The 18,429-nt window shown below is 41.5% G+C and overlaps 1 protein-coding gene across 1 annotated transcript in view; it reads left to right on the top strand.

Annotated features, from left to right (window-relative positions):
* Window positions 1-1,541: 1,541 nt before the first annotated feature.
* Window positions 1,542-18,429, top strand: part of TRERF1 (transcriptional regulating factor 1) — a 75,881-nt gene continuing 58,993 nt past the window's right edge. Inside the window, exon 1 of the mRNA XM_019472159.1 lies at window positions 1,542-1,600. The gene's annotated coding sequence lies outside the window, so the exon portion shown is untranslated. The remainder of the gene's footprint in view (window positions 1,601-18,429) is intronic.

The following is an 18,429-nucleotide window of genomic DNA, read 5'->3' as shown; positions in this document are numbered from 1 at the left end:
TTAGCACTTAAAGTGTACACTAATGTACACTTAAAAAAAGGGGAAAAAGAGAAGCCTCCCAGAGCAGACAGTTTGGACCCTGGCTCCCAGGCAGCCCTCCTGGCTGGGGACCCATGTGCCGCTGTCCCCGTTTTGCTGGCAGGGAAATGGGAGTGCGGCGCGGTGAAGGATGGCACCTTTCCGTGGTGCTGAGCACCTGTGGTTCCCGCTGGGGTCTGTTGGCATGGTGGCTGCTTGGTGTCCAAGGAAAACGAAGAGAGGGTGCAAATCAGGGACGTCAGACCACTAAAACACAATGTTTTCTTTGCATCTAGTTTTGTACTTTAGGCACAGGGATACTCTTAGTAGCATCACTACAGGAAAAGTAGGCAAACGTGAAAATTATTTGCTTCAAATCCTTCCATTCCTGCCATATCTCCCCCCAGATAACTGGATTGAAAAAAAAAGGGTGGTTTGGTTTGGTTTGGTTTGGTTTGGTTTTTTAAATAGTATTCTCTCATACAGTGTGCCATTTCACTCTTACACATTTTTGGCCTTTTCCAGCCTGGCACTGGACTAACAGGCTTCTAGGGCTTGTGGGCAGGATGCTGAAAAGGCTAAAAGGTTGTGTGGAGGGGTTGGTTTGTTTGGCTTTTTAGATCCTTGATTCACATTTCTCACTCTAGGCAGACTCTTATGCTTTTCAAAGTTGCCAGACGGGAGGTCTCTCTTCTGCCCTAGCGACTCATGGACTGGCTGGATTGCAGGTCATATCTCCTTTCCTTAATAGTGCCACGGAAAAGTGTTTGTTCAAGCCCGAGTCTATCACGACTGTAAATTTTATTGACAATTCCAAGGTTGCAGTTTTGTTGGTTAGGTGTGTGGGTACTCTTTTCCTCTGATCCCAGGTATGCCAGACTGCGTCATGTTTACCTATATTATAAAAACATCTTTGTTGCATTGAAAGGTTAGTTTGTAAAGGTGTTAAGAAATTAAATGTACTTGTTCAGGGTAGGCGTCATTTAAACTCGTGCATGAGAGCTTTGTTCCATCCATTTCTTGCATGCTTTACTGTATTTAAGAAGGGCTGCATGCTGACAGTTTCTTGGCCTGCAGATAAAAGGTGCTGCATACCCAGGTTTGATACACTGATGGAAAATTGTCTCCATGATGTATAACACCACTGTGATTATTTCTAGCCATTACCAGTGGTCTCATTTTACAACCATTCACATTATGTAATTTGATGCTCATTTAATTTAATGAGAGGATGCTGCAGACTTATTTATGACTCGGCAGGGCAACCTGTACGCTTTGGCCACCTCTGTTATCCTTGCCGAAGGAGGAAGAGCATGTTTCTTACAGAACATGTTACAACATCTTTAATACCTTTATTATCCAGGTTTCCCAGATTACTGCGGACGGGAGGGCGACTTGCCTGGGGTGTAGATTATACAGGAATGGCAGCAGAAGTTTAACTTTTTTTTTTTTCTCCTTGAACTGCTTATTAGCCGTTTGTTGTAAGGTTATCAGGAGGTATTAATGGACTTTTCCTTTTGTTACAGATGGAATTTTATGACTTGCTGGATTCTGAATAGGACAAGGAGATGTGTCTGATAAGGTAAGAGAGAGGGTAAGATAAACATGTTCCTACACAAAACAGTCTCACTCGTTTCTTGTTCGGGTTGAAGACAACCGTTTCTTTCCCTGACAGAACCCTGCAAATAATTGAGATATTTATTTTTAAGTTACATCTGCCTCTGACCTTCTGAGCAGTGACCATCTCTGTTCCGTACAGCTTCTGTCCCAGTCCTTTCTCCTGGTGAACTGATGTACAAAGTCCAGAAGACAAAAATGTATGCCTTTCCAGGCATGGGGGTTAGCAAGATAGGTCATACTTATCCTACTATTTTAGAGCTTTTTATAAAGTAACAGGTGAGGTAGAAGAGTTTTTGTTCAGTTTTGAGATATTGCTCCCCCCGCCCCCCCGAGATTTGAAAGGTAAAAAGATCTTTGAGTTGTTTTAACTTCTATGCTTTAAAACTTGTTTTTCCTGTTGCAGTATTTTCGAATTTGGACTGTTTTTATTAGGACAGAGTGTATATGTGTAGAAAACCTCTAGGTTTGAGTTTGAAATGAGTATTTGCTGTCACTAATGTGCTGAAGGAAGCCGTAGGTTTGCTGATTTTTGTTTTTATTTTTATTTTTTTTTAATAGCAGCGTTTTTAAAAGGCAGTGTTTAGGTAGATACTTTTTTTTTTTCTTTTGGTTTCTGGTTCAGAGGCTTCCACTGTCAGAGAGGAGCAGATTTCTTTAAAACTCTTAGGTGTTGAGATGACCATATTCAAACAAACAGCCAAACACAGTAGTAGTATTACATAGGGATTGTCAGTGTCTTTCAACTTACGATCCACCCTGCGACTATCCAGTTCTATCACGTATGTGTTTCATTTTGTCTCCTCTGTCTTCCTGAGCTCTGTGCCATTTACAGGCCTCAAAAACCCCTATTGTTCTTTTTAGCTGTTGGTTGGAAAATGTAGTGGAAACAGCTAAATGCATGATGTATGAGGACCACGACTAAATTACTTTTTCCTTGGATTCAGAGATTTAGCTCTTGTAGACACTCTTGAGTTTTTGGTTTTGATTTTTTTTCCATTTAAGTTTTGTTTGCTAAGTTGAGTTACCCTTTGGAGGGTGGCTGCCCAAGCAAGAACCAAAAACTTTGAATGGCTCTTGGCACTGCGTGGAGTATGCAAGAATCAAAGACTTCCTTGCTGCTTAGGGTTTTTTTGCAAGTGTTAGGCATTTTGTCCATTCAAACTACCCTCTTTCATGCCACTGTTGAATCGTGTTACGAATATTTTATTTAATGGCTTACTCTCTACCCGAAGGTGGTCTTGTATGTGTATAGTTGGTAAAATACAGCTCTTCAGGTGAGAGGTCTTGCCGTCTGCAGTGCTATTACACAAAGCACCTCGCATGCATACCTCACTTGTTATGTAAACGAGCTTCTTCACTTGCACATGTTCGAACCGGTCTACCTATGCTCCAAGAATGGGTAATTAAAATTGCTTTCAGGACTTCTTCGAGCGTGTTCAGCCTGACCTGTGCCAGCGCCCCTCTGTGCGCGGGCGGTTCAGCTGCCGTCCCATCGCGTGCCCGCCACTGGCATTGCTGCGGCTGGAGGCCGTGCGGTGCCCACCACGGCATCACTGCTGGCGTGCATATACTCATTGAAAAGCAGCGTGGCCGGGGTGGGATGGGTAGAAATGCAGGTTTTCAGGCTGGTTTGGTCTCACGGATTCAGTCAACTGAGAAGTTTGTCTAGTGTCAGTGCAATGCTGGGGACTTCCTTGGCATGCACATGGGACGGCAACTTAGTCGTACTCACTCAGCTGCTAGTGTTTTCCTAAGATATTACTCCTCATGTATTATATGTATATTATATAGTATATATATTATATAGTTTAATTTTAAGTGCTGTTCTTTTCTGCAAAGTGGATATTGGTAAACCTGTGTGCTGTAACATGGGCAGCTCTTGTGGCACAGCAGCTGGCTGCTGTTGTACCATCTTTCCCGGGGCGAGCGAGCTCTTCCCTTTCCTCATAAAACAACACCGAGGAGGCTCTCTCTCTAGCAAGTTCTGCAGCTGGAGGCCACGACACCTTCTCTCGCCACAGCTTTATTGCCAGCCCCAGGCACGTACAAATCATGAGCCAGATCCCTAGCAGTCACAGGACTGGCTTTAAAACGAGATTCTGGGAGGAAGAAGTAGCACTTTCCACTGGCTCTCGTCTTTTGCCTTTAGAAGAAAACGTTCTGCCCTTGTTTTGTGTGATACCTTCTCAGGGTTGAAATTAATCCTGAGCTATGAATGTGTGTATCTCATTCTCCTTTCTCTGAGAGGGCTTCGTTTATCCCTTCCCCAGCAGCCTGGGCTGGAGAAGTGCCACTGTCCCCACTCCCTGTCCTCCTGCGTTGCAAGAAGCGGCTGTCCTGGTGATGCTCCTTCTCAAGGCCACAGTTGTCAGGTGTCCCTTGTTCTTACAACTATCCCTTACTACCATGGCATCAGTATTTAGCAGTCACAGGACTGGCTTTAAAACGAGATTCTGGGAGGAAGAAGTAGCACTTTCCACTGGCTCTCGTCTTTTGCCTTTAGAAGAAAACGTTCTGCCCTTGTTTTGTGTGATACCTTGGGTGGGTTGAAATTAATCCTGAGCTATGAATGTGTGTATCTCATTCTCCTTTCAGAGGGCTTCGTTTATCCCTTCCCCGGCAGCCTGGGCTGGAGAAGAGCCACTGTCCCCACTCCGTCCTCCTGTCCCTGTCCTCCTGCGTTGCAAGAAGCGGCTGTCCTGGTCATGCTCCTTCTCAAGGCCACAGTTGTCAGGTGTCCCTTGTTCTTACAACTATCCCTTACTACCATTGCATCAGTATTATTTTATTTATTTATGTATTTATTTTTAACCTTCTGCTCCCTTCCTGCGTTCCCTCTCCCCATTTACACCTGGGTTTCCATCCTTCCAGACAGGCATCTGGATCCTGCCCCAAGCGTGCCCTCGGGTCCTGTCTGTGCCTCCTGTCCATGTTTTTCCCTTGGCTGCTTACAGTTTTCATGGATATTGCCCGGCCCGTTCCCTGCTGTTTCTTCTTCTGCGGGAGTACTTCTGAAGCACTCACGTGTTTCTTGCTGCTGTTGCAATTAAAGGGGTTGCTATATTTTAGTCCCATTTAAAGCAACGAGAGACAGTCCAGTCTGTGCAGGGCGTAATTTTGTTTTAACCCTAGCCATGGTGACTTCCTTGTAATGGCTGGCTTTTGGCATCCATCCTAGTGATTATGTGATGGGGTCGGATAAAAAAAAAGAATAATAGATCTTTTAATACGCCTGAAGCCTAATGATGAAATTATGAGACTTGGCGAGCCTGCAGCAATGTTGATAGGTGCTGGACCTCTCGCCCAATATTTTCTTTTCCTTCCCCCGTACTTCCTTGTGCCTTTATCTTACTTCCTTCCAAGGAACCCGGGGCCCTTGTGAACTGCAAGTCAAGTTCCACGTGATGTCTGCCCGATAGCTCGGATCATAAATATAAAATCATTCTATGAGGCCTAATCTATTTTCAGAGGTACGTTTATGAGCTAAAAATTACTTTGATCGCTGAAACGGCATTGTGTCATTTTTGGAATGAAATGACAAGGAAGTAACTGTTATCAGGCCTATTTTCACCCGCCGTTAGCTTAGACCTGACAAATTGCAACTCCAAGGTCACTTGCCTTAACAGTTCCAAATCAGGTTGCCAATTAATATTGATTATCTGAAAAGCAGTAGGCTGATGTATATTCTATTAATAATAGCTGTTAATGCACTTTATAATAGCAGTCTGTTTTGCAAACATTTTCTGGTTGTTCTTTTTTAATGAGTCTTGACAGTGAAAACTCTTGTTTAACACATGCAGAACTACGGTAACTGGTTGAAGTATTTGTGTTTTTTTGCATTTCGGGTGTGTTTTTGTTGTTTTTTTACTGGGAGTAACACTTGATTTTGAGACCAAATTGAGACAAAGTCAGAGAATGATTTCTGTCTAAACTGGTGCATTGTGGTTTATTCTTGTGTTAGTGCACGTCAGTGCAAAACTCTTGCATCACTGCTAGATGAGTTTTAATAACTTCCTTTGACATTGCCTATGAATATTTTTGTCTCCACAGAAGCCATCTTAGAAAATCTTTCAAAGTAAGAAAGCTAATTTGAATAAAGCCGTAACAGGTAATTTGAGTTCCTTTTCTTGTGCTGCTAAGCTGTTGTGTCACAATATGTGGAAAGTACCTGGAAAGCACAGGGAGAAAAATGGGAAATCTCTCATGCATAAGGAAAAGCCTCTAGATAACAAAGTTTGGGGGGGAGAAAATATCTGTGTAAATGTAGGCATCAAGGTAAATGCTTTTTCCTTTTCTTTTTCTTCCAGAAAATTTGAATATTTGCATAATCTGATGTCGCAAGTTGTAAATGCTTAACACTTTTAAAAGAATAAATTACTTCAGTGCCTGAATATGTAGGTAACTGTCAGGGTCAAAGGATCAAGTGAGTTGGAAGGAATGTCTGGAGAACTCGGTATAGGCAGATACCAGGTGGAATATAGAAAGCAGGGGAATACATTCAACTAATATAACAGAGGCCTAGATGTAAGTTTATATATAAATTAAGACTAATCATGTTTCGAAAAGTGCATTTCTGTAGTTCTGCTTTTAATGTAAAAGTGGAATACTCACTTCCCCCTCCCCATCTCTGTCACACTGGGTTTCCCAAGCTGTTTGTTATAAGAATTGTGCTGCTTCTATAAAAATTGAGATGGAAAATTAACCTATTTCATACTTTTTCAAACTACCCTTACAAAAAAGGCCACCTTTTGCTGTAGAATATCCTTGTTGTGAGTTGGCTGGTTCTGTAAGATGTAAGTAACTTTGCACTCTTGACTAAGCAATTAAGAGAAACTGAAATCATTACTGTAAAATGCACATTAAAGCTATAGGGCTAAGATGGAAAGAGCCATTTCAGCTTTTGCTTGAGAAGTGAACTGATCTGAAGTTCCCTTCGGAGTACGTAAAGCCCAAACAGGATGGGGTGCAGGTTAGCATTGCAGTCTCCGGAATGCATGTTGCTCGTCTTTCACCCCAGCCCACTCAGTGAGCTAATGCAGGTTATGAACCTGGCAAAACTACTAGCTCTGACTTCGCCTTAGGGTTATTTTTCTGACCCAAGTTCTCTGGGCTCCAACGGGCACGCAGGCACAAGGGGAGCATCAGGGCAGACCCTGGGGGTTGCAGCTGCCCCTTTGGGGTGGGCGCCTGCCAGAGCAGGTCAGCAGGGTGACATGGGCATCACTGCTGCTGCTCACCACTGAGCCCACCACCCTGGCTGGATGCAACCTTCCTTCTCCCTTCTCTGATGTTGGTGGCGTGACTGGAGCTCAGAGGTGTGGTGTGGGGAGCAGGTGACCCTCTACCTGGTGAGTGCACAAGGTACCAACTCTGCGGCTGTGGGGCGGCCGCCAGCTTCAGTGCTTGAAAATAGTGCTGGCAGCCAGGAACTTCTAACTGCAGCTCTGCTAATGACTAGTGTTGTGGTTTTGGGCAACTCCCTTGGTTGTCTTTGAGTCAGCTCCCCTGTCAGTAAAAAGGGGATGATGCTCCTTTGTAACTTACTGTTGAAATGATTAATTATTGTGCTTCAGATGTCAAGGTCCTGCCATGTATTGTTACCATTGGCATGGAGAGGCCTCTCGGCTTTTGTTAAGAAACCCTGGCTCCAAGAACACAACAGGTTGTGAGGACTGTTTTGTTTTGTTTTGTTTTTCCTGTTAACTTATGAAACAGATCAGACTGACTCTTGGTACCGAAGTGCTAACCACCACTACCGACCATTTGAATCTTGGCCCCCTCTCCTCCCCTTTTCCTTCCTCTCCACAACTCCCTTCTTGACTGTCCACTCTTCATATCAAACCTTTCCTAAACGAATTAAAGACAGGGTGCCAAACAGAGTTAAAATGGAAATTTTAGTTCAGGCTGAAGGTGAAATCCTAGCAGTGAGGCTAAGGGTTTGCCGCTGGTGTAGCGAGATAGAGGAATGTTCTGCTTTTTTCTTTGAAACCCATTCCGCGTGGAGGCTGTGCAGTTTCCAGACTCTGGCTTGGTTGTCAACCTGAGATGTGCTGTTTAAAAAAAAAAAAAAAAAAAAAAGTCTAAAAATAATGTTGGGGGGAGCCCGGTGAGTGAAAAGTTGCAAAATTCACATATGAGATTAAACTTAACTTAAAAACCCCGAGATATTTAAATTAAAGGAAAGTATTAGTTGAGGTACCCAGACAGAGCTCTGAGAACAGCAGAAGTTTGTTTAGAATCACAGAATCATAGAATCATGAAGGTCGGGAAAGACCTCTAAGATCATCGAGTCCAACCGTCAACCCAACACCACCATGCCCACTAAACCATGTCCCTAAGTGCCTCATCTACTCGTCTTTTAAATACTTCCAGGGATGGTGACACTTCCCTGGGCAGCCTGTTCCAATGTTTAACCACTCTTTCAGTAAAGAAATTTTTCCTCACGTCCAATCTAAACCTCCCCTGGTGCAACTTGAGGCCATTTCCTCTCGTCCTGTCGCTAGGATGTTTGCTGTTAATCTCCCACAAAAAATGTGCTCTCTTGGTTCGTGATTGACCCCCAGCTGCAGGGGGTAACTTCCTGCTCCTGTTGAAAGAGCTGATGTGTTAAGGAGCTGAGGGCTTTCCCTAGTCCACCCATTTGGGTGGTGGGGTTGTATGCGGCAGGCAGCTGTCAGTGTTCCTGCTGGGTGGGTGCCTGTCTGCAGCCCAAGAAGCAAAGCCAGCTGTGACTCTTGTTTACCCTCTGGTTGCCCTCTTGATGCTCAGCCAGTGCACCTTGAAATTACAGGGGCTACTCATGACTTGTGGACTTCATGAACTCCAAGGAATGGGCTTTAGTTTTAGAAAACAGATCCTGTGAAATACATTGATAGACTTCAGTCCCCAGAATGAGCCTCTGGTATCTGTTCATCCTGTCTTACTAGTGCAGATGACAAACTCGCACTTGGTAATTTCTACAGTGAGTCCATAACTTCTGTTGTTACTTTACAGAGATGCCCACTCCTGACTATAAATGACAGGAGGAGGCACGTCCCAGTTGTAAATTACAATGATTTCCCTCCGGAAGAATTTTAGGCGATTCTATTTTGTGCTTTAGAAATTCTTACGTGTTTTGTTCACGATTGTAGTAGTAGTATAGCAAACTTTTTTTTGTTTCTCTTTATCCGTGGAAGGATGTAATATAGTGCATTGTCCAGGTGTTTTTGTTTAATACAAGTTGCTATGAGTTAAAAAATGGAGAGAGGAAGATCTGGATATCTTAAGCTTTGGTGCTCAGATCTGCCTTGAGTGATTCTACTTGGAAATTGCTTCACGTTCCTCGTTTAGCCACACAAAAACTTGAGTCTCCAGCACCAATTAACATTAGCTAGAGCGGCAGAACGGTGGTTCGCAGTCTGTCCTGGAGCTCTGGGAGAAGCCTTGAATACCCTGAACTGAGGCTGTGGAGCACTTTGAAGACAAATGAACGTTGATTTTAATATTCTGATGATGCGTAGGGAGCAGCCGGTGCTTCTGAAGAGATGTGCTCCAAGAGCCGTACTGGTTGGAGTTACCTAAACGCAGAGGTCTGTATTTCCAAATGATTAGCATTGCTGCGAAGTGGGGAAGATGTAAACGCCAGAGGAATTGTACAGGGTTTTAGTCAGCTGGATAAGATAGAAAGTGGTTCTTGTGGATACTGCATTTTGCAAGCTTGCTGTTGATGGGTTTCTGAGCGTACTACACATCATATCAATCAACTGTAATTATGTACAGTCAGGCAGAGGAGATTAATTCTGAACTCTTTAAAACTTTTTCCTCTGCCCAGCAGCATCTTTTTGGGGACTAGTTTTGGCTAATGTATTCTTTATCTTCTGAGTAAATTTTGGTAGAGACATTTAGCCATTTTGTGGGTAAGTCACTGATAACCATTATCCTCTTTGATAAGCCAAATATGCAGACTTTTTAAACTCTCAATGTAAGATGTATTTTCTGAATCTTTAGCTGTTCTTGTGGTATTTTCTTTTCTGAAGTGAATAGACCAGAAATGCATGTTGCCTTTGCTGTTACTGTTCTTAGATAATACTCTCCCTCCCTGCCTTGCCTTATACAAAATAATGTTCTTCTCCGTCCAGAGGCTACGTTTCCTTGCTTAGCTGCAGATTCATGCAGGAAGTTTAGCATCTAGATTGTGTCTGCTGTGACCCCCAGTCTTTTTTACAGGATTGTTGCCTTCTCGAATGCAATTCCCCAAGAGTAACTCTCGTGGTTCTTTTTTTTTATTTATTCGTAGGAGTTTGTAATTTTGTGTTATTGCTGTATTAAAACCAGCTGTTGTTCAGATAAACTGTACCTAGCAAAAAATATACTTTACCAGAAAGTAACCTGATTCAGTTTTCACTTACCGTTGCTCCAGGTTTCATGTTCTGTGCAGATGACAAGAAGTGATTTCGTATTTTCTTTCAGATCCCTGGTAACGGCAATGGACAGCATCCCATCAGGCCCCCCAAAATACCAAAGAAAAAATATGAGAGCAAGTGGGGTACATGGTGTCATTAGTGATAACACTTACAGGATTTTGAATCCCTAAATTGAACTTCTTGTACTTTGCAGTTTGGGTTTGTGTGAACATAATTACAGCTTTGAATTCTTTCTTTTAAATACCGCATGTATGTGGAGGAGTAGTTGTTTTGTTTTTGCTAAGTCGCATTTTTCTAGAGAATTGTGTTCATACCACTTGTGTTCTATTTCGAAGGTAAAATTTAATGTTGATACTATTTTTTGGTCTAGCTCTTGTATGAGATTAAGTACCAGACAGTTGCACATTTACCATAAACTAATAGTCAAAAGGTACAGTCTCACGAAGACTTGGCTAAAACTAAATGAATAGCTTTCAATTTCCTGTGGGTGGGTTTTTTTTTTTTTCTCTGTGTGTGTGCAGTGCTTACCAATAAGGAATAGAGCAACTTTCCTCTTCTGAGGTAGCTATGTTGCCAACTTTTATACTGTTGAAGTAATTTTGTTAAACAGGAGGAAGAAAAAAGTTCGTAAATTGTCAAAAGGAATTTGTCTACAAAGTGTGCCAACAGGGTTGGGTCTGTTTTTCCTCCTCCATTTTATCAGGAGGAAAAAAAGCTTGTTGCTTTAGTACTTCATTAGCCTTTTGCTTTCAAATGTTGAGCCTTAACAGTATACTGCTTTCATGATTTATTATAAGTTGCCTGTGAGCATAGTATTTGAACACACCTCTTAGAGATTAAAAAGGTCAAGACCTTTACTTCCGTAGGGATGTTGTACACAGCCTCATTTTATGCGTCTCACTCTGCTCATTTCTGAAGTGACTTGAGTAATCTGCTTAGGGCAGTGTGGGAAGCTTGTGGGGACTGGAGTAATGGTACCCTCCCAGGAAAGCCACCTTCTGATGGTCAGGGAGTACTCTACGTTTGGTCTGTCTGTCATAGGCTCAGATGAATTTTACCTCTAATAAATACTAGTGGTGTCACTTTGATCCTGTGCCTTGCTAGTTTGAAAACTTGAGTGTTATTCTAATGATTGCATGCTTTTTCTTATACAAAGGAAAAGCGTACACTCTCTGGCCCTTATCCTAGTTCGTGCTGTTAAAAACAGACAGGCAAAAGAGTAGACTCGACTGTGTCCCACTTAAACTTCCTCTGGATTTCTTGAATAGTCAGCTTGGAAGAACAAATTATCTCCTGTCCTTTTCCTCTCTGCTTTCTTCTGCTGGCTTGCAGCTTAAAATATCATGCCCTTTTGTAGCCTTAAGAGGGGGTGATGATGAAAAGTCTTCGCTAGAAGTGTTCTCTGAAGTTGAACTAGTTACACTATCAATCCCACCAACAAAACTCAATTGAAGTAGAGCTTTTTGACACAATGCTAGGAGGATATCCAACAAGCTTTTACTGATTGAAAAGCATGAAAAATGTGCTTGGGATGTACCTGTGCAGCTTGCTGTGTAACTTTTTCCTTTGATGATCTTTTGGATGGACCATGCTGCCTAGAAAACTTCCCATTTCTACCAAGAGAGGCTGTTGGAGAGCCATCGAGGGGTGCCTGCATTATCTCTGTAGTAATTGATAAATGCATGCTCCATATGTCGCTTACTTGGAGAGACCAGCTGTTGTTCCTCAGTTCTGGTTTGAGGGTTAGAGTCAGATGAGGGTGTGTTCTTGTTTCTCCAGTTTCCAGACATGGTGCGAGGGAACGAAAGGGATGAGATGGCATGCTCTGAATACCCTAGTGAAGAGTGGAGTCTTGATATGTTTTGTGGCTCTGACTACTTGAGACACAAAAGGAGATGAAAACTATTGTTTAATTTAGATTTCAGCAGGTACTTAAGGGTCATCTGTAGGATAATCTGGAGTTCTGTCATTGATTTCTGGTGAGACCTGTTATTGTATGAGGTTTGAGTAGAAGTAGCAATGGCCACTGTTCAACAAAACCATAGCTGGCAGTGGTTAATGACAAGGTATTCTCTTGCATTATTAAAGTACTTTTATTAAAACAAGAAAGAGGGCTGTGTGTCCAGATGTCATGTTGATGGATCCTGGTGCAAGAATCAAAACAAGTAATGCTCTTTAAGCACTAGTGAGTCACGTACAGTTAGGAGCTCCCGTGCTGTCTGTCATGCAAGACAAGTTCACATTTGCTTAGCCTGCCTTCTTTTCATACATGATTTTGATTTTTCACTAGTGATTAAATTTGAAAATCATTTCCTTATGTTCTCAGATGTTGCGGTAATATTAAAGTGTTAATCCTTTTCTGGTTGCTTGTCCTCTTTCGTATATATTTGTTTACTTCTTGTTAAAGAAATACACTTTTATGTAATTGTACAATATTATCTGAAGAATAGTTGAAGGGGGGGGAGAGAGAGACCGACCTTCTGTGTTCTTTTTCTGCGGTTTAAAACAAATTGAGACTTACGTGATACTTCACTAGCAGTCTCTCACTTACCCAGGGAAATTACCTTTAAAGACCAGACCCTGAGAGTGTTCTTTTCATTTGGAAGGGGTTAACATCAGCTTTTCATGTTCAGCTGGTGTGGCTGGTATCTGGGACGTAGAAACACAGCTATACAGGTTGCTGTTGGTGAGAATGTTGTTTGTATAAGTAGTTTCCATAGCAGGTGATGAACTTCCTTAATGATTTAATTACTTAATCTCAGGAAATCCTTGGGGAAAAAAGATGTCTGGGAAGTTCTGCCAGAGACTTACATAGGTGTGGTAATAGAGGAGGGAAGGGATGACTTCTGAAGTTACATGCAGGGTGAGAAGCGCTGGAACAAGCGTTGGCCAGAAATGCTGAAATACAGAATGAATTTGGGGAGACGGGACATGAGTTCTTCTGGAGGTTAGCCCAACAGCAAGTCACTTTAGCCTGAGCGTGCCTCTGAGTTTCCACCTGTGTGAGATGAATTATAATATGTGCCTCAGAAGTACTGTGAAGGTGCTAAATTAATGCTTTCGGTGAAAGATCACAGGATGCTTTGAATAAAGCTTTACAAAGTGCACAGTGTTCTTACTGTTAATACCAAATAGTTTGTGTGTATCTCTTAAACGACAAAGAAACTGAAATGTGCCAGATTTGTGAAGCTGGAGAAACGTTTGCTTGTTATTTTGAAAGAGCTGGAAAGTGCAGATGGAGAAGGGAGGATTGAAATGTAGGTATGGAGGAAAAAATTCCATGGACTGTCGTCATGGATGTGGTTTTGAAATCCTTCATCTTGTTGCCTCGTGTCTGTAAATCAGCTTTGTAGGTGGCTGAGCATTTCTGAGCAGGGTGAGAGGGAAGGGAGTGTTCACCAATGCAGAGTAATGCATGGCAGAGGAAGCTGCTGCTTAAACTCTTTATTTGAAGAAAATGTGACAAACCAGGAACTGCTATAGTCCTTTCTTAAATAGGAAATACATGCAACCACAAAAGACAAGCGCAGAACTAAGTGACTGGCTGGAACCTATATTAGAAATCCGAAGTTACAAGAAACAGTCTCTCGGCCTACTTTGCCGTTTGGATCATACTTCAAAAGCTGATAAAAAGGCCAATATGCAACCCACCAGCAGAATAACAATTAGCGGCATTTTAAGCTGCACATTGTCCTTTCAAGTGATGCCTTTATCCGCTCCGCTCGGTGTCACTGAGATGCAGGCGCTCTTCACAGTGGGTGGGGATCTTTGCTGTCCTGTCCGAACTGTCCCCAGCTTCAGGGTGTCTCTGTCTGCTTTGCCCAGGCTCCGCTTCTTCTCCACCACAGGCTTGATGTGGGCTTACAAAAATCACTTGGTTCGCTTGAAGCCAGCTCGCAGAGAATGGGAGAGATTCACGTCGTCTCAGATGGCTGGAGCTTCTTGCTGTGTTTCGGTTATTTTGGTTGGTAACAGTGAGGTGTGAACTTCCTGTGAGCAGGTGAGAAGTGAAAGCCCTGCCTCTCCCTTGCTTGGGATACTAGCACGCTCAGAAATGAGGAAACTGCTACCCTTTAACTTTGTGATGGAGGTCAAAACACAAAAAAAACCCCAAACCCCTCTTACTCAGAGAAGCGAGTCCTCAGCTTGGCTATTTAGGAACAGCTACGTGATGATCGGGGCATTCTGATGGGCAAGTTGGCTGTCCTTCGTTAGTTCTGACTAATGAAACATTTTATTTTTAAATGAGCTTTGGTAGATATGTTCTTAGCTAATCAGTTAAATATCCTAGGGAAGGCTTTGTGGCTAGTAATTAATTCTGGTAATTAATTCTGCTGTTGAACTAGGGTTCAACAAATGGCTGCGCTGGTTTTACTTAAGCAATGTTAACCTGAGGAGATGTGTTGAAACTTCTTTGACCTTTGTTAAAAAGTTAAAGCTCTATTAAACTTTAGCCAAGGAAAAGAACACCTTTAGGTCTACATTATGGTGTTTCCGTCCCCTAAATAAATCCATGTGGACAAAGCAGCACTGGGTAGTTGGGTCTGGTGTCTAGAACCCTGCTTTTCAAGGGAATCCTCTCCTACAGGCTGTAACATCAACTGACATCCAGCAACGTTGCGACGATGGGTTCAGACTCTTCTGCCCCTGCTCCTCTTTATGCATGCTACTCTTCCAGCACACCATTGCAATGCTGGTGCCACTTGTCTAAAAGATAAAGTTCTCTTACTCTAGAAAAGCAAAAGTAGTACAACTGAATTGGTACTTTTGCCTATATTACTGCTATTTAGTAATGATAGCAATTCTCCTTTTTGAGCTAAAAGCACAAGAAGCACTATGTTTTGACAAGTTGTTCTGACTCAACTTCAACCATAGGTTTTTTTTTTTTAATAGTCACTAAATGCTTTATTGTATATAAAAAACAAAACAAAAACATTTTTGTATTGGAAGAATGAGTATCTGATATGACAGCATAGAGCAAAAGTTTATTATGCGTATACAGTTGAAATCAGTTAACTTGTTTAAACTGTATTGTAGACACAGTGCTCCTGCATTTGAAAAAGTTTCATGACTCCATATAACCATATCAACATGTTTCCATAGTTAATTTCCAGCCTACAATTGTATTATCTTTTGTCTAATGGAACATCATCATATTAAGTAAACTAATAACCATAATGTTAATGTTGCTGATGCTTTATTAGATACTATATTAAAAAAAAAAACCCAACAAAACAACAAACCACAATCCTGCATTCACTTAACCAGGGTATGTTTTAACTCATGAAGCATTTCTGTGAGGGGGAAGTGAAGGTTACATTTAAAAATACTGTATTCAGTGCTCAAAATGGACCAGTATACAACAGTATGCCATACTGTTGCTTGTGAGGACGTCAAATATACACCCAGTGCTCTTCAGCACTTTTCTGCAAAGAGGAACACATTTTATACCGGGACTTCTGTCACATTTATGTATGCCTACACGTATGAAGCAAATAGAGAAATAATGGCAGTGAGTATAAATGGGTGATGAAGCAATGTGGTTGTTTGGAAAGGGAAGGGAGAAGTAACTACAAGCCTTTAGTTGGTAGAACTGTGATAATTTTGCGTCAAGACCACTGATAATTATACTGAATGAAGTTATTTCTTCTTAAATTTGAAAATGCCACCAAAAATCAGGGGTATGGCAAATAATGACATGTCCTTTGTCACACAGGGGATTAATTTCGTTTTGATATGGACTTACTTGAGTAGTATGAGAGAATGTTAGAACAGACCAGTCCACCTCTGTACATTATGCAGAGGGAAGGGGGTGCTACATTCTGGAGAGCAGTTTACATTGGAAGGGAGCTAGAGTGATGGTAAAAAGCTGACAAAATACAGAGTCCTTGCAGCGCTACTAAAAGAATGGATATGGTCTTCGGATGCAAAAGCCAAACATGTCCTGTAGGAGTATTTTACCAGAGTATGATGGCACAGGATCATTACTGGAATACAGAGTCCAGTTCTTACGTGCCTGCTTTAGAAAAAAACGCTGTAAAAAGGAAGAAAAGGCTTCAGAGAGCTGAGAGATTGATTACAGTTGGAAAACCTGTTTTACTGTTAGATTTTTTTACCTTGTAAAAAACGGATTTCTTTTTTAAATTTTTTTTTTTTTTTGTAATAAAAAGCCTACCATGCTTACTTTAAGTGAAGTGGCTGGGTTGTATTTTGCAAATATCTATAGAGGAAAGAAAGTACAAAGCTCTTCAGTTTAGTAGGAGGAGGTGTAATGAGATTGAACAGCTGAAAGTTGAAACCAGATGAATCTGGGCTAGTTGTAACACACAAATTATTAAGTAGGATAAATTACTCAGTGAAACAACTCCCTTTGGATGTGATGGATTCTTGATCGCTTGCTTGTGAGTTAGAACTACATGTTTTTAGCAAGGGAGGTTACTGCTGATGTATATATGTTCTGGACTTTAACAAGTAATGTATCTGCATGTAGGTCTGCGGCACACCTTGGGTGGAAAGTCAGACAGGTGATCGCAATGGTCTGTTCTGCTTTCTGGATCTGTGGGAGGTGGATAGAGGCCACCTGATGCTGTGAAATGATGTACCAGCCAAGTCTGGTGTTTGTGCTCGTATTTATTCCCAGTACCATCTCTAGTAGGCTGGTGAGGTTTTCTGTTTTGTTGTTTCTTTTCTCTCTTTGACAAATCTGCTGGTTTTTGGTTCATGACTCAAAAGGGAGAAAACAGGATTTAAGTCCTGCCCACCCATGCGTGTGGAGAGGGGCACCTGTCGTGAGAGCAGGGAGAGTTCTGAGGAGCTTTTGTTTGGGGTATTTTCAGTAGCTGGGGGTTGGGGTTTTTGTTTGGGTTTTTTTAGGAAGATGAAAGGATTCAGACAAATGAAGTTTTGCATCCATGCAGGTATCCTGCTGGAGTAAAGAACAGTACAAGTAGAATAGAGGGGAAAATGAACTTATGAGCAAGGGTTTTATGCAATTTTTGCTTGATCTTTTGGGAAATAGGTGAATTGGCACAGGTCATGGAAAATGAAAAGCTAATGCACTAGGAACCGTCCACTGTTAGGTAGGTTTTCCAGATTCATTCCATATCAGTAGCAACTGGACTTTTTTTTTTTCTGGTGACTGTTTGTTTACCCATCTAAAATAAAATTTGTGTTAATCTAATTTCAAATAGAGGCGTGTTTCCATCGCTGTGTCAAACTTCTGGCACGCTTTTTGCAATAAGCATTGCCCTGTGTTTCCACAGAGAGGCGGAGGTCATACTAGTTGGGTTTCTTGCCTGCCTCTGGATTTGCCTCTTTGGGTTGGAGCAGAGGACACAAGGTAGAGCTGTTCAACACTGCTGCACCTGGGCAGTGGATCCAAGCTGGCAATTCAATATTATTTACAGGGGTGAAAATAAAATTCATATGTGCAATTTAATGTCTTAAAAACAAATTAATTCCACTTCTTGTCCCCACAGTGGCAATGCTTGTGTAGAAGTCTCTATCTAAATTGTGTTGGTGGGGAGACCTTTGTGGAGGATGAAGTGTAGTTGTGTTTTAATGAAAATTCAGTGTACTTGTAGCGTTTGCGGCGTTATGGCAGGGCTCTGTTTCACTGAGTATTGGGAGCTCCGTGAGGACAGCGGAGAAAATGCCACTGCCTTCACTTCTGACACGTATTGAGCGTGAATTATTTATGGTACTTCCTTGCAAATGGAGTGTTCTGTAGTATATTTGTAAATAATGAATTCTTTATGACAGGACATCTGTGTCTGTGGATCCTGTGTCACAGAACTGGTTTTCTAAATACACTTTATGATAAGATATCTATCCCTTTTCCCAGGCTGCCCTGCAATAAAGTACTTTTGTATTCCTGCTGTATCTGTTATCCATTTTGACTCTGACTCATAAATGATATATAGATAGATACATATGTAAAAGTTTTGTGTTGTTTGTTGTGAGTTGATACACTGTTAAGTTCATTTTATAATAAGTAGTAGGTGTCTTTATATGTAAGCATCCTGATTTTTTTCACTGTGTAAAAATCAGGCTGGGGAAGACTTATGTGCCATATAAAATAAGTTTGCTTCTTCTAACTTTCCTGAAGAGTACATATTTTTGTAAGGATACATATGTAAAAGTTTTGTGTTGTTTGTTGTGAGTTGATACACTGTTAAGTTCATTTTATAATAAGTAGTAGGTGTCTTTATATGTAAGCATCCTGATTTTTTTCACTGTGTAAAAATCAGGCTGGGGAAGACTTATGTGCCATATAAAATAAGTTTGCTTCTTCTAACTTTCCTGAAGAGTACATATTTTTGTAAGACAGTACCTTTTTTCTTTTTTTTTTTTTTTTTTAAAATTAATAAAAACTATTTTTACCACTTCT

This window comes from Aptenodytes forsteri, unplaced genomic scaffold (assembly GCF_000699145.1).
Source record: "Aptenodytes forsteri isolate BGI_AS27 unplaced genomic scaffold, ASM69914v1 Scaffold195, whole genome shotgun sequence".
Taxonomy (NCBI): domain Eukaryota; kingdom Metazoa; phylum Chordata; class Aves; order Sphenisciformes; family Spheniscidae; genus Aptenodytes; species Aptenodytes forsteri.
Note: the sequence above shows the minus strand (reverse complement) of the source record. Positions and strands in the feature narration are given on the sequence as shown.